General features: G+C 42.1%; 1 long non-coding RNA gene and 1 pseudogene across 2 annotated transcripts; one reads left to right on the forward strand and one right to left on the reverse strand.

The window, feature by feature from the left end:
- Nucleotides 1-932: 932 nt before the first annotated feature.
- Nucleotides 933-12231, forward strand: LOC102719559 (annotated as a pseudogene).
- On the reverse strand, nt 5298-13585 carry LOC121053539. 2 transcript variants are annotated; one of them, XR_005811113.1, is made up of 4 exons: nt 13310-13585; nt 13038-13182; nt 5884-6010; nt 5298-5787 (listed from the first exon to the last, which is right to left on the reverse strand). It is a non-coding gene; the product is annotated as an uncharacterized LOC121053539 (long non-coding RNA). The 2 variants fall into 2 exon arrangements; XR_005811112.1 differs by lacking the exons at nt 5298-5787; nt 5884-6010 and adding an exon at nt 9228-9743.
- Between the last annotated feature and the right edge of the window lie 1621 nt (nt 13586-15206).

The raw sequence follows: 15206 nt of genomic DNA on the forward strand, positions 1-15206 counted from the left end.
TGTTGTACACAAGACTGTTTCCAAGTTCCAACATCACCAATCAGTCCAAGTTCAAGTTAGGGTGTGTTTATTTAGCTAGACTTTCCTGGATGGGAGATGGCTGCCGAGTTTTTTGATGTGTTTGGTTCGCGGCGAAGCTGGATGGAGTGACCTAAGAGAAGAATATTTCATGAAGATGTTGGCTGAGTGTATCCCGGCAAATTGGCTGGATGAACTCATTCACCTTTACTAACGGTGTTCATTAGTGATTGTTTAGGGATATAATTAACTTGTTTTGTTATTAATTAGTAATTAACAAGTTTAAATTAGTGTTAATTAGTGATGATAGATATATTTCATTATTAATTTGTACTAATTAGGATAATATTTATGTTGATTAATTAACATTATTATTTATTAGTAATTAAATATGTTCATCCAATCCATCTTCATCCATCCAGCCAAACAAAACATTGGATCATTTCATCCATCCAACCAAATATAGATCTAGATCACCATATCTCAAAAAATATAGATGGTCGTATCTCATCCCATCTTAACCACCAACCAACCAAATATTTAATTAATTATATATGCCACTCGTTGAGTCACACGTCTTCGTCAAACTATCATCCAAGGCAAGAGATTTTTTAAAGAAAAAAATTGACTAGGGCGATTGACTTGGCAAAAAGGACTTGATAATTTCAGGCTGTGTTAGTGTTCAGGTTGACATGAAGATCATCTGAACAGTATAAACAGTACAGTGTTATGAGCAAACTACAAGAGTGTGTCCTGAATTCTTGGTCATGGCGGACATGACCGGACCAAAGTACGTGTCCTGGTGGCTTCCTCTCCTCCTCTATGGCTTCCTCCACCTTGTGGCCGTGGCCGGACTTGAGGACGACGGCCAGTTCCTGTACAATGGCTTCGCCGGCGCGAACCTCACCCTCTACGGCACGGCCAGGATCATGCCGAATGGCCTCCTCAAGCTGACCAACGGCACGGTGCAGCAGAAGGGTCACGCCTTCTACCCGGCTCCGGTGCAGCTCCGCCGTGTGTCGCCGCCCAACGGCACCGAGAGGGCGGTCCGGTCCTTCTCCTCCTCCTTCGTGTTCGGCATCCTCACCGCCGACACCCAAGACCTCGGTGGCCATGGCATCGTCCTCGTCGTCGCGCCCAAGGCGAACCTGTCCGCCGGCCTGCCCAGCAACTACATGGGCCTCTTCAACAGCACCGGCAGCGTCGGTAGCGCCAGCAACCACCTGTTCGCCGTCGAGCTCGACACCATCCAGAACCTCGACTTCCGGGACATCAACGACAACCACGTCGGCATCAACATCAACGACCTCGCGTCGCGCAGCGGGGAGAGGCCGGCTACTACGACGACCGGACCGGCCAGTTCCATGACGTGACGCTCATCAGCGGCAACGCCATGCAGGTGTGGGTGGACTACGACGGCGACGCCACGCGGATCGACGTGACGCTGGCGCCGCTCGGGACGAAGAAGCCGGCGAGGCCGCTGCTGTCGGCGACGCACGACCTCTCGACGGTGATCGCCGGCGAGTCCTACGTCGGCTTCTCCTCGTCGACGGGCACGCTGAGCACGCAGCACTACGTGCTCGGCTGGAGCTTCGGCGATCGACATGGCTAGGCTGCCCAAAATGCCCAAAAGAAGGTCAGGTGGGCCTCGGTCCTCCAAGACAACAATGGTGATAGCTCTGCCAATGTCCTCCGTGTTGCTCTTACTCTTCATCGTTTCTTGCTTCGCATTGGTGCGAAAACGGTATGGTTTCGTCGAATTACGCGAAGATTGGGAGGTTGAGTTCGGGCCTCATCGGATCCCCTACAAGGATTTGTGTCGAGCGACGGAATGGTTCAAGAACAAGAACTTGCTCGGTGTTGGAGGGTTTGGGAGAGTCTACAAGGGAGTCCTACCGAAATCCCATTTCGAGGTCGCCGTGAAGAGGGTGTCGCATGAATCGAGGCAAGGAATGAAGGAGTTCATCGCCGAGGTTGCTAGTATCGGCCGCCTCCGGCACCGCAACATCGTGCAGTTGCTTGGGTACTGCCGACTTAAGAATGAACTACTTTTAGTTTACGACTACATGCCAAATGGGAGTCTCGACAAATACTTGTATGACCACGACAACAAGCCGGTCCTCAGTTGGGCGCAGAGATTTCTGATTATTAAGGGCGTTGCGTCTAGTTTACACTATCTTCACGAGGAATGGGAGCAAGTCGTTGTCCACAGAGACATCAAAGCGAGCAACGTGCTACTTGACAGCGAGATGAATGCTCGGTTAGGCGACTTTGGTCTCGCCAAGCTGCATAATCATGGCGCCGAGCTGCAGACAACAATCATAGCTGGTACCTTGGGTTATCTGGCTCCCGAGATAACCCGAACCTGCAAGGCATCCCCTCTAACCGATGTGTTCTCCTTCGGCGCATTCCTTCTTTTTGAGGTTACCACAGGACGGAAACCCTTGGAGCGAGACGCCGAAGGAGGAGGCATGCGTATGTTGGTTGATCTTATATCTGCGCATTTGGTCAGGGAGACACCCATGGATGTGGTAGACCCAAGACTTCAATGTGTGTACGACGATCATGAGGTGAATCTTGTGTTGAAGCTAGGGCTCTTGTGCTCACAGCCGTTGCCCGAGTTGAGGCCGAGCATGAGACAAGTTCTGCAGTACCTTGATGGCCAGTCACCACTCCCAGAGCTCATGGCTTCACAGACGAGCTTGAGCATGTCATCCATGGCGGAAGGCCAAGTCACTGTCGGCCAACTAAGTAGTTTCTCAAGTGGGAGATGACATGCATTCAGCACTGTCGACCATGGGTTGGACTTTTGGACCCCAGTTGGCATACAAAGCATGCACCTAAATAGTTTTTGCATTATGTTGTTCTTGGGTGCTAGTTATGAAGATAAGTGTGCTTTGGTCACAGGTTCCATTTTCCCTTTTTTTTCCCTGCTCTAATTAAGTCTCCTAACATGCATTTTTCTTGTGGTTTAATTATGTTCATGTAGTTGACTTTTGGTTAGATTGTTCAGGAGCAAATATGTACGTGTTGAAGACATCTGTTCACTTGACATGTGACCAATTCTTGATATTAAACTTTGACTGACCATGGTCGGACTAAGATTTATGTATCAGAAAAAAATAATTGATTCAGTTACAAGAATGACACAAGAATAAAAGCAAGTGGATGATTACAGTTTAGAGATTTTTTTTTACTGCTGTCTCCTCAGCCACCGCCCCCATGCGTTTGGAAAGTATGGGCACCGGCGAAATGTAAATTATTTGCGTGGTTAGTGCTGAAAATCCAGCAACGCTAATGGCAAAATGAATACTTTTGTCAACTCTGCCTTCGCAACCTTGAGACGGTGGATCACCTCTTCAAGGACTGCCTCGTCACCAAACGAATTTGATGGGACCTCGCAAGCAAAATCCCGTGCCTGACCCGATGACGCCCCATCGGACATCCCACTCCAAGACTGGTGGTGCAATAACATCAACACACGGCCGAAAAAACTGCAAGGCGGCCTAAAATCGCTCTTAATTCTGGTCTCTTGGGAAATCTGGAAAGAGCGTAGATCAGAAACTCCAATCAATGATCTGATCAACCACATCTTCGAGGAGATCAACTTCTGGCGGACTGGAGGAGCGAAGGGCATCCTAGCACTTATGCCACGAGCTCAGACAGACGAAGTCATGCATGTAACGTAGCCTAGGGTTAGGTTTCAGGCGTGCTCCCTGTCCCCCTCCCCCCGCGTTTTTCTATTTCACCCTGTACTCTGTTGTGGACCTCCCATGGTCAGGGACGGATCCAAAAACCAAAAATTGAGGAGGCTAAACTGCCTGAACATACTACTAAGCACCCCCTACCTCTTATTCATGGCGATTTTTTTTGGGGGGCTCCATGGGTCCGGAGAGGGTAGGGGATATGAAGCCCCCCTGCACCCACATTAATCCCGCCACTGTCCACGGTGATTGTAATTATTTCCCTCTTCTAATATAAAGTCACCCCTTCTGGGGCTTAAAAAAAAGAGATATTTTTTACACTTGCTTGTTTGAGGAGTCTCACGATTGTTCTACTCATTTGCAATATGCAACTTTCACAAAAAAAAAAGAGAGAAAAGGGTGACTGTTTTTTTTGTCAGATTTAGATAGAAATCATGGAAATGAAACATATACAACAGTCATCTTCAGCAACAAAATATTATCTAAATCATACATAGCTTTGTGAAGTGGTAACAACCGGAGAGCTAGAAAGGCACAGCCCCATTGTTCATGCGCTCTGCTCCATGTTTCCACAAACCCAAACGGTGAGCCTGATGAGATGAAGCATCCCCGTAATGAAGACTATATAAGTGCAGTTTTGATCATATGGATTTCTGAATAAAATTTCAGAAAGCAGAAATACCCGACTCACAAGGAAGAGGGAAACAACGTATATTTGCATTTTCTATATGGAGCTAAGACGGATCTTTTATCACAGGCCCCCGGCACAGTTCGTTGTTGTACATGACAAATGAAAAACATATTTTTTTTCCACACTGAAATCTAGCCGCATCAGTTTGCTTTTAATAAGCATAAGCGCAATCGCTTATTATTGCGCTTATTAATGATTAAAAAATAATTTATAGGCAAAACTTTTATATATGTGTTTTAGCTATCTAAAATTAAATGCTAAAAATAAACTATTATGAAAAAACTCAAACCAAACTCTAAATTTAAGTTTTTAAATTTAAATTTTGGGTTATAAAAATAAGTATAAACGAGAAGATGGTTTCTGGCGCTTTTCATACACGCTATTACGGTCATAGCCAGGAGCACAGAGCTTCAGGAAATGCTGCATAGTTCAATCAAGCATAAGATAAATTATTAGCAGGGCATTCTCTGGCACATAAGAGCCAGTCTTGAAGTTCCATCCTCCTTTTCAACTGGTCCATCTCTGGAGGTACTGCATTTTACAACCTGCAGAATAGTTCAACTACCTCTCTGGAAATGCAGATCATTCCACATCTTCTAGAGATATTAGACGAACTCAAGTAATCAGGTTTTCAATTTGGAACCTCTTGTCAAAAAACCATACTAGAGAGGATATTGAAAGCGTATCATTTCCAATGTTCTCTGTACTGAATATGATGTGCTCCACGGAGCCATGTACTGCAGACACAAAGAACAGATAAAATAAGTAATAACACAAGAACTAACTGGCATATGATGCGTCATAAGTACTGACTTTATACATGTATGTATATGTATAAAAGACTTTCTTCATAGTTTCTGTAGATGAATTGAATCTACACTTGTACATACAAAATTCATACATGAAAGATATTTTGTGTAGTAAATTTATACATACGAACCTTGTTTATGGATTAATTCAAAATGAATTCAAATGAAAAGTTAAAGAAAACAATTGGTTTGTGAGGCCAGGTGGGCCGGCTTCTGCTTGAGCTTGTGTTGAGAAAGCAGCCGCGCCTCCACGGCGGTAACGCCGACGCACCGCTTGAGCTTCCTGCTCACACAGCTCGTCGTCGTCGAGCTCCACCAGCCGGAGCTGCAGCCTCTGCTCCCGCTCCATGAGCCACAGCGACAGCTCCTTCACCCACTCCACCACCTCCTCCCGCTCTTTCCCCAACCGCTCGTCGTCCCCGTCTCGCCGCCGTCGCCGTCTGCTCCGGCGGCCATGTCATCAGTGGGGGTCATCACAACCCTCGCCACAATATCCGGCTCGTCGTCCCTGGCACCGACCGACGTGTCATGGATCACGTTCTCCAAAGATTCCTCCTTTCACATACTGAACATGAAGGATCAATCGCATCTCAAATTTGCTCCGAAAATTCAGGGAAAATTTCATCGATCAAGAACTGAAATTCGTAGGATCGCCACTTACATTTGATGAAACAATCCGGAGGTCATCATCCGGCGTTGGTAGAGTACAAGGCCTAGCCGCTGCTTCCGACAAAAAAAAAAGTCGAGCGCCGGCTCCAGGCTCAAGCATGCCGCCTCGGGATGAGATCCTAGCAACAATAATATGAATTTGGTGTATCTCATGACCGTTGGATCGAGACGGATGGATGAGATATAATGCTACAACATTCGCTACAGTAATGAATAGTGTTTTAAAATTGCTGTTGCTATGGTATTCCAGCACTGTTCATGGTATTAAAATATTGTTCCACTCAGACTGCAGACGTACGGAGGAAGCAGAGGAAGAGGAGAGCAAGGGAGAGAAAGGAAGAAAATAGGAAAAAATAAAAACAAAAACCTAACATATGGGCCACTATACATCATGTTAATAAAACTAGATAAAAAATAAATTGACGCTATCGAGAGATTTTTTAGGGCACATTTTTTTTGATTTAAGATTAAGAATAATTTTATACATACCTGACGTTAAGTTAAAGAGACCTACGATGAACTTGCTTCCACACAAGAAGGAATTGCTCGGACAAGAGACCCAATTCGCGCGGGCAGTGAGAGCGCGCACGCGTATCAGCCCTGCTAGTTGGAGGCAGGCAGCCACCCCAGAGGCCTAATCTAGAAGAAAAGGATGGACTGATCTGATCCGGTCAAATGGTCAACGATGATGGAATTGAAACAGTAATAACCATGTACATGGCACTTGTGGTCAGATCCGACGAATAAATAATAATACGGAGTACTCCACTAATGCCATAGTTGACTTCAGGCAGTGCCACGCGTTCCGTTGACAAAGTGGCGGGGAGAGCTAGCCGAAAGTTATTTCGGTACAAACAGTTGCTTCGTCTTTCCTACTCTCTCCTCTCTAGTTCATATCATAGTTAATTTGGTTTTATCTTGAATCAAACCGGCCTGTTCAAATTTGACCAGGTATATAAAACAGGGACAATTTTGTTCTTGTCCTGATTTTCAAGTCTAATGTTGATTTTACCCCTTCTTTTTAAGGTTTTTGGTTTTGCCTCTCTCTTTTTGAACTGAATGAACCGTTTGCCCCTATTTTGGATAAAAGTTATATTGACTGTTAGTTGACCAATATATTTAGTTTAAAAAATAAAATATTTAATTCCCGAAATAATTAATGACAAAATTACCCCTGTTTAGAAATTATAAGTTTTTAAACATTTGAATTAATAATATATTGCTTTTGTATATTTCTAGGAAACTTATAATTTTTTTAAAAAAATTGACATAGTTTTGAAACTCTGTCAAATATTTTAAAAAATTATAAGTTTTTAAACATGTCATTTGAATTAATAAAATATTGCTTTTGTATATTTCTATGATTTAGAACAGAGGGTAACAACACAAATGACAAAAAAATGGATCAAAATGATATTCTCGTGCAAGTGTAAAATAGTCATTTAACACCGTTAGTCCTTCCATTCAAAGGAGTTTCCATTTAAAGGAGTGTCAACCGGTTCGTTCAATTAAAAAAATAAGGGTAAAAACGAAAACCCTAAAAAGAAAAGACAAAATCAATATTAGAAGCTGAAACAGGGACAAAAACGAAATTGCCCTATAAAACAATATAACAACAACTGTAACCTGAAATAAATGTGCTATAAAAAATTATTGAATGGCTGAATTTGATAAAACTAGATGTTACGACTCCCTCTGCGTCATATTACATGTCAGTTCAGCTTAGGTATGCATTTTAAGTCAAATATCTTCCTGCTTCTCCAAGATTATCGAAAAATATAGCAACATTTCAATACAAAATAAATATACTATAATAATATATTTAATGATGGATTTAATTAAAATAATTTGGTGCTCTTTTCTATCAAACTTTAAGAGATTTGACCCAAACCTAAATTGAGTTAAAACATAAATAGATGGAGTACATTTTTACATATTTTAATCAAATTCGAAGATGTTTGACTTAGAACAAACTTAAAATGACTTAAAGTATGACAATGATAGGGTATATAACCAGTATGTTGGCATTAAGTTCCTCCTTGGTATCCGTATTTTAAAATAACATAACTCTAGGGTGGAACATTCATACAAACAAATTAATCTTGCTTGGTATATATCTAAACCAAAATCATGTGCCAAAATGAAACAGGGGTGATCTAAAACTTTTATATATGTGTTCTTAGCGATCTAAAAATAAAGACGGAAAATAAGCTATAATAAACCTAACAATCTACTCCAAATGCAAGGTTAAAAATTCAAATATTGGTTTGTAAGCATAAACAGAAGCAAAAAAAAATGAGGCTGCCAATGTTTAGTTGCACACAAGGTTATAAGGTGATTAATAAGTGTGATAACACGGACAATTGTACCCTCGTTAAAATGTATCTTGATGTATTATATTTTACCGTGTAAACCTTTGGTAACTCTACCAAAATTTTACGCTAAAAAATTACTACTTTAAGGTCATTCCTCAATGGCCATAAAACTCCAATGATAATACATGCTTATTTAAAGGGTCTATTGTGTTTTGGATGTTTCATCTGGGAGAATGGCTTCATTGATCTAGTGTTGTCCCTGGGTTGTCACTTGGTCCATTACTTTGTTCTTATCTTCACAAAAAGTAGGGGTAATCGTTTGGTTTTTTTTTTCAAGTAATGGTTGTAATTGTAATAATCAATTCATGAAAAAAGTCAAATGATATATTTACAAATAAAAAAATAACTCGTGAATAAAACTATTATATACGCGTTCTTGATGATCTAAAAGTAAAGACTGAAAAATAAAATAATAAAAACATCAAATTAACTTAAAAATTTAAGATTAAAAATTTAAATTTTAACATATAAGTATAAATAGAAACGAGAAGATAAGGCTTGGTAGTCTCCTTTCCCCACAAGCTAGCTAAATGTTCGAAACATGGCTGAAGTGATGACTTTTCCTTGTGTGTTTTTCAATGAACTATGAAAGTCATAAGCAGCCGTGCAGGATATCTGACCAAATTATCTTTGACTTCACTGAATTTCAGAATCAAATGAAGCAGATTCGTTTGAGCTTCCTGTTTACACTAATTACCTGAGTTTTTATCCTCTTGGAAAGAATTAGTTGAGCTTCACAGTATAAGGTTGTTCCAAATATCGTCACAGATCAATGAAGTCTAAACTTTCTCATCAATGGTTTTCTTAGCAAGTTTATGTATAGTTTTTTTTTTCTTCACGGACATGGAGATATAGCATATGTTAGGAAATCTTTATATGGCCATTTTCAAAAACAAAACATTATATTGGCCGAACATGCAATGCTACGGCATAGTGAGAAGAGTCAATAAGCAGACATAAGCATGATATTATTTAGCCATATAAATAGCTAGGGATGGATGAATAAACACATCATTTTTAGCACATATGTTACATCTATTAATGCCATATCCATGATTCCACCAATACAGCACGTACTAGAAATAGATAATTAATGGGCACACAAGTTGAAATTTTGCCTGAGTTAATGAAACCAAGGCTAAATTTTATGCAAATCAAAATAACTAAAGTCTTGTGTATACGCAAGTACACAACAACTTGCAAACACGTACACCCAACTTTCCTCCCTGAACCAACGTACCCTGGATAGCACGTGCATCTTCACCTCGACTAACTAGGCGTTGAATTCTCTACAGGGTCTAAACCAAATTAATCAATTTTGGCCCCATTTATCAACAAAATTTCTACATCAACACTTCTTCAATTGTCAGGTACAGCAGTCCTGTTCAGAGGTTGAGATATTTTTCCTTCGATCACATTAATTGGGATTGGACGCCGCCACCAGTGCTGAAAGTATGAAACTCACAGAAGTGTTTCCCTGCATGATTATTCAAAGATACATTCCATGATTACACATTGCTATCACACCAAGAATAGTTCAACTGGGAAGCTGCGCAGCAAGACTGCAACCTTCAACTCATCTTCATATAAACCATTCTGGAAAGTACAGGCTGAAGCTGAAGACAATACTTTGTCCATTAACACTAGAGAAGCTAGCTAGTGATCACAGAATTCAGATATGCAGCAGATTGTTAACCCAGTTTGCATATTCTTGTGTCTACAGTGCAGCCTCCTCCATGGCCTTCACCTTGCAGCCGTTGCTGCTGCCGCCAGCGGCGACCAGTTTGCCTACTCTGGTTTCGCCGGCGTGAAGGACCTCGCCCTCGACGGCACGGCCATGGTCACGCCGGACGGCCTGCTTGAGCTGACCAACGGCAAGCCACAGGTCAAGGGCCATGCGTTTCACCCGACACCACTGCTCTTCGGGGACTCATCGTCGCTGGAAGGAGGGGAGAAGAAGAAGGCAGTGCGGTCTTTCTCAGCATCCTTTGTGTTTGGCATCATCACCGCCTCCCCCGGCGTAGGTGGCCATGGCATCGCCCTCGTGATCTCCCCAACCAAAGACCTCTCCTCCGGGCTTGCCAGCACATACATGGGCTTCCTCAACACAACCAGCAATGGCGACAGCAGAAACCACATCTTCGCTGTGGAGCTCGACACCATCCAGAGCCCCGAATTCTCCGACATCAACGACAACCATGTCGGCATCGACATCAATAGCCTTGCATCTTCAAATGCCTCTGAGGCTGGCTACTATGACGACAATACTGGTGAATTCAAGAGTCTGACCCTTGTTTGTGGGAAGGCCATGCAAGTATGGGTGGACTACAACGACAATGATACACAGATCGACGTGAGGCTTGCTCCGGTTGGAATCAAGAAGCCTGTGAAGCCATTGGTATCTACAAGATTCAACCTCTCGTCGGTGATCACCAACGAAGCATATGTTGGCTTCTCAGCATCAATAGGCACAATGACCTCGCGGCACTATGTGCTTGGCTGGAGCTTCAGTGTGGGCACACTTGCTCCAGCCATTGACATTGATAAGCTTCCCAAGCTACCTGTAAGAAGAACCAAGAAGTCTTATCCGACCAAGACCATGGTGATTTCTCTACCAATAGCCTCAGTGGTGCTTGTGATTGCTGTGGCTGCTGGCATTTTTCTACTAGTCCAAAGGAAGTTTCAGAGATTTGTTGAATTGCGCGAAGATTGGGAGCTTGAGTTTGGAGCACATAGACTGTCATACAAGGAATTGCTTCAGGCAACAGAAGGATTCAAGAACAAGAACTTGCTTGGAGTTGGAGGGTTTGGGAGAGTGTACAAAGGAGTGCTTCCTACTTCTAGTTCGGAAGTTGCAGTGAAGAGGGTATCACATGAATCAAGTCAAGGGATAAAGGAGTTTGTTGCTGAGGTTGCAAGCATTGGTCGCCTGCGGCACCGCAACCTCGTACAACTGCTTGGTTACTGTCGACTCAAAGATGAACTTCTGTTGGTCTATGACTATATGCCAAATGGTAGTCTTGATAAATATCTGTACAGCCATGATGACAAACCTACTCTGAACTGGACTCAAAGGTTTCAGATTATCAAGGGTATTGCATCTGGGTTGCTTTATCTTCACGAGGAGTGGGAGCAAATTGTTATCCATCGGGACATCAAACCAAGCAATGTGCTTCTTGACAATGACATGAATGGACGCCTAGGTGATTTTGGACTTGCAAGGCTCTACAACAGAGATACTGAGCTGCAAACCACGGTTGTCGCAGGTACCTTCGGTTACATGGCCCCTGAATTAGCACTAACAGGCAAGGCATCGCCTCCTACCGATGTGTTTGCCTTTGGTGCATTCCTTCTTGAGGTCACCAGTGGACGAAGGCCTGTTGAGCAGGACATCGAGGGCCATCGGCTCATGCTGACAGATTGGGTGTTTCAGCAGTGCAGCAGGGAACAGATCCTTAATGTTATTGACCCAAGACTTAATGGGGAATTTAACATTAGTGAAGCGAGTTTAGCATTAAAGTTAGGACTCTTATGCTCGCACCCGATGTCCAACATAAGGCCAACCATGCGACAAGTTGTGCAGTACCTCAATGGGGACATGCCCCTCCCAGAGATGTCACCAATGCGCTTTACTTTCAGCATGTCGGCTTTAATCCAAAACCAAGTTTTCGACTCGTCAACGAAGAGCTTAGGCACGATTAGTAATCTTTCAATTGGGAGATGACAATGCACGATGCATTTTTGTTCATACTTAGGGTATGTTTCTTTTCACCACATTAGATCAGTCTATATGTACTTATTCTTAGCTGAACTACACTCCCCCATGACAGTCTCTTGACAAGCAGTCTGCTTGTATTTTTTTGACAAAATTTATTAATTGTTTGTATATATGTACTGGTAAATTAGTTAAGGCGCCTAAACTGCCTGAGCTCCCATATTGAGAACCACTGTGTCTATATAGTCGTCATGGAATCTGGAATTACTGGAGTTTAATTTGTTTGTTTGTTATTGGGCTAACTAATCTATAGGACATGTTAGAAGTCAGGACAAAAAGTATGGAATTTATTTGCTCCATCAAGCAGCACCAACCATGACAAGAATTTTGGTCCGAGCTTGAAACCTACTAGTTGCCAAACTAGTACACGGTAATGTGTTTTTACAATCTCCTAAATCCATGTTCTGACCATCGAGGCTCTGAGCCCCTGAAGTTGCCACCTCCACAGCAGATGTGGCTCTTGGAGCAAGCGCGTGGAGGGGATCCAACAAATTCAGTTAACCACCAATTAATTCTATCTTGTAAACGGGACACAAGTTCTATTTTGTGGGCTCCCTATCGTTCTAAGATTGACTGTAACTGACAAATATATATTAAAATGCATCTGTATTGTATATAATATCGGGTAAAGTCCTATAATTTTAGTAATTAGTAAATCCAGTAAATGGAAAAAGGGCTCAGTGACGAAGGCAGGAAATTTTTAAATCCCAGGCAAATCGAACTATTTTGATTATTTGCTACCGAAGTTTGATTTTTAGTTGCTATAATAAATAAAAAATCTAAAGCGCGTCGAACAAGCCCAGGCCACTGATTCACCACCTAAGCAGTAGCGGAGGACAGCAAAATTTTAAGGCTTAACCGAGCTCCACAACGAATGCAAAAACATAGTAAAGCAAAACCAACTTCGCCTAAACGCGATGACATTATATCATTTATATGACACTAAATAGAGCCACCAACTACAGCCAATCCACACACAAACATGCTTAGATATACCTGTTGCAATATCGAGTGAAACCCAGTTGTACTTCCATCTCTTCTGCTTGTTCGTCAGCCTCTCCTCTCCCACCGCAACAATCCCAGTACCACGAGTAGTTGGGTTGGTGCCACTGGACCCCCTCGGTTAAAATAGCTACCGAATCTGAAACAAAAAGAAGGCGATGAATCCCAATCATTCAATCGGTTCTGCACCAAATAGGGTTTAATCGAAATTGCAGATCTGCAATGCGCTCTCTTATATGTAAATGCCCAATGTGTTTGTATTGTACCTGCTTGCGATGCCGTCGCCGTTTCAGTTAATCATCAGCAGTCACGATTCACAAGCCGACACAAATCAGGACAGCTCGGTTGCTCCGCTCCTCGCCGCTCGATGCGAAGCAGCCGCCGCCGGCCGTGCCGGCCCCGTGGTGGGCGCCGCCGAGAGGAGCTGCATCCCGTCCCCCGCGCCCATCCGGCATTGGCGTGGCGCCACCGCCCTGCGAGCTCGAGGGGTCCGGTGATGTCGGTGTCAGGTGGTGGTGGAGTTAGGTGCCGCTGCTGGTCTCTGGGGCCCTAACCTCATTCTGATCCCTCTGGGCCAACATTTTGTGGATGGAAGGCCTCGTACCTCCTCCCCTCGTGACAGTTGTCCCTGCGCAGCACCAAATCACTGACGTGTGTTTTTACGAAAATTTTATATATAAAAGTTGATTTAAAAAATTATATTAATTTATTTTTAAGTTTTTATAGATAATAATTAATTAATCATATGCTAATTTGTTACCAGGAGAACACGACCTTAATTGCTATCTAAATTTAATTTTAAATAATTAAAATGTGAACCTTGTATCTAATGGATTTATACGTTAGTGATCTATGTCACAAAGCTCATCTCTTGTGTATAGCTCTCATTCTTGGTGTACGACAGCTTCAAGTCAAGAGGTACATCACATGTTTACAAGATACAATCTACTTGGCAATTAAAGAAAATGTGTTGGGATGGTTTAGAATTTTGTCAGCTCTGTAATGCGGTTGAGGACTAAACATTTTCTTTGATTGTCCTCTAGTTGTTTTTACTTGGTGTTTATGCAGAGATGTAGTTGGGCTGAGAAAAGCCCTAAGTTCTTTTGATGAGTTTGATGACCGTTTTGTTTGGAATATTAGAGCTAAATTTCATAGAGTTAGCTTCTGTCTTCTTACTGTTGTTGCTGGTAATTATGGTATATTAGAAATAATATGATTTTTCGTGATCAAATTGTTTCCTCTCCACTAATTATTCTGTTGTGTATTGTATGTTTACTCTTGCAGTGGAAGAAACTTTTGCAGGACAAAGAGGTGGCCATTCTAGAGCGCTATATTTCAGCTTTGCAGGTTTCCGTAAGATGACTCGGAAGCTCAAGGTCAGGGATTGGGTGAAGAAGAGCTCTTGTATTGTTAGCTCGTGTTGTCGGATGACATGGGTGTGCGTTTCTATGAGGAGCATTTTTTTTATTCTTAGGTACTAAGAGATACTAAACTTTATATAGAAAACAGTGATATCTTATGATACCTCCTTAAGGACAAGAGAAATGCTCTTCTATGAGTAGCTTAGCTTTTTGTTTTGCCCTGTCTTCGGTGGTTTCATCTCGGCCTGTCGGATGACTTTTGTGCTCGGTTGTAGCTGGGTAGCTTGCTATGTGATTGGACTCTGGGATATTAAGCCAGTAACCCCGATAAACCTTATCTCGTTGTGCTGGCTTTAATAAAAAGCAGGGCCAAGCCTTTTGTAAAAAAAAAAGTTACATCACATGCACATCCAAATATTGGTGGTGCCTATGGTTTCAAATGTATCGGGAAATTTTTAAATATTAAGAACATGTGTCGATGATTAGCTAATAAAGAAGAACAAAGATGCTAGTATTCCTAATTTTCCATAAACTTATGGGGCAATCATCTTTTTCACACAATGTATAATTTAGAATTTTAGCTATTAATATTTTTATAATATATGATCAATGGTTACAAAATCAATATCATATGAAAACATTTTTAAATACAGCTCTAATAGCATCATGTGCATTTCAAAAATATACTTGTTATTGGTCTAAATATGTTAGTTAAAGATTAAGTGCTTAAACAATGGAGTTAACTATAGCATAACTGAGATTATAAACTTCTACTGCCTCCATCCCATAATAACCTTATTTT

Source organism: Oryza brachyantha, chromosome 2, assembly GCF_000231095.2.
Source record: "Oryza brachyantha chromosome 2, ObraRS2, whole genome shotgun sequence".
NCBI classification, from domain to species: Eukaryota; Viridiplantae; Streptophyta; class Magnoliopsida; order Poales; family Poaceae; genus Oryza; species Oryza brachyantha.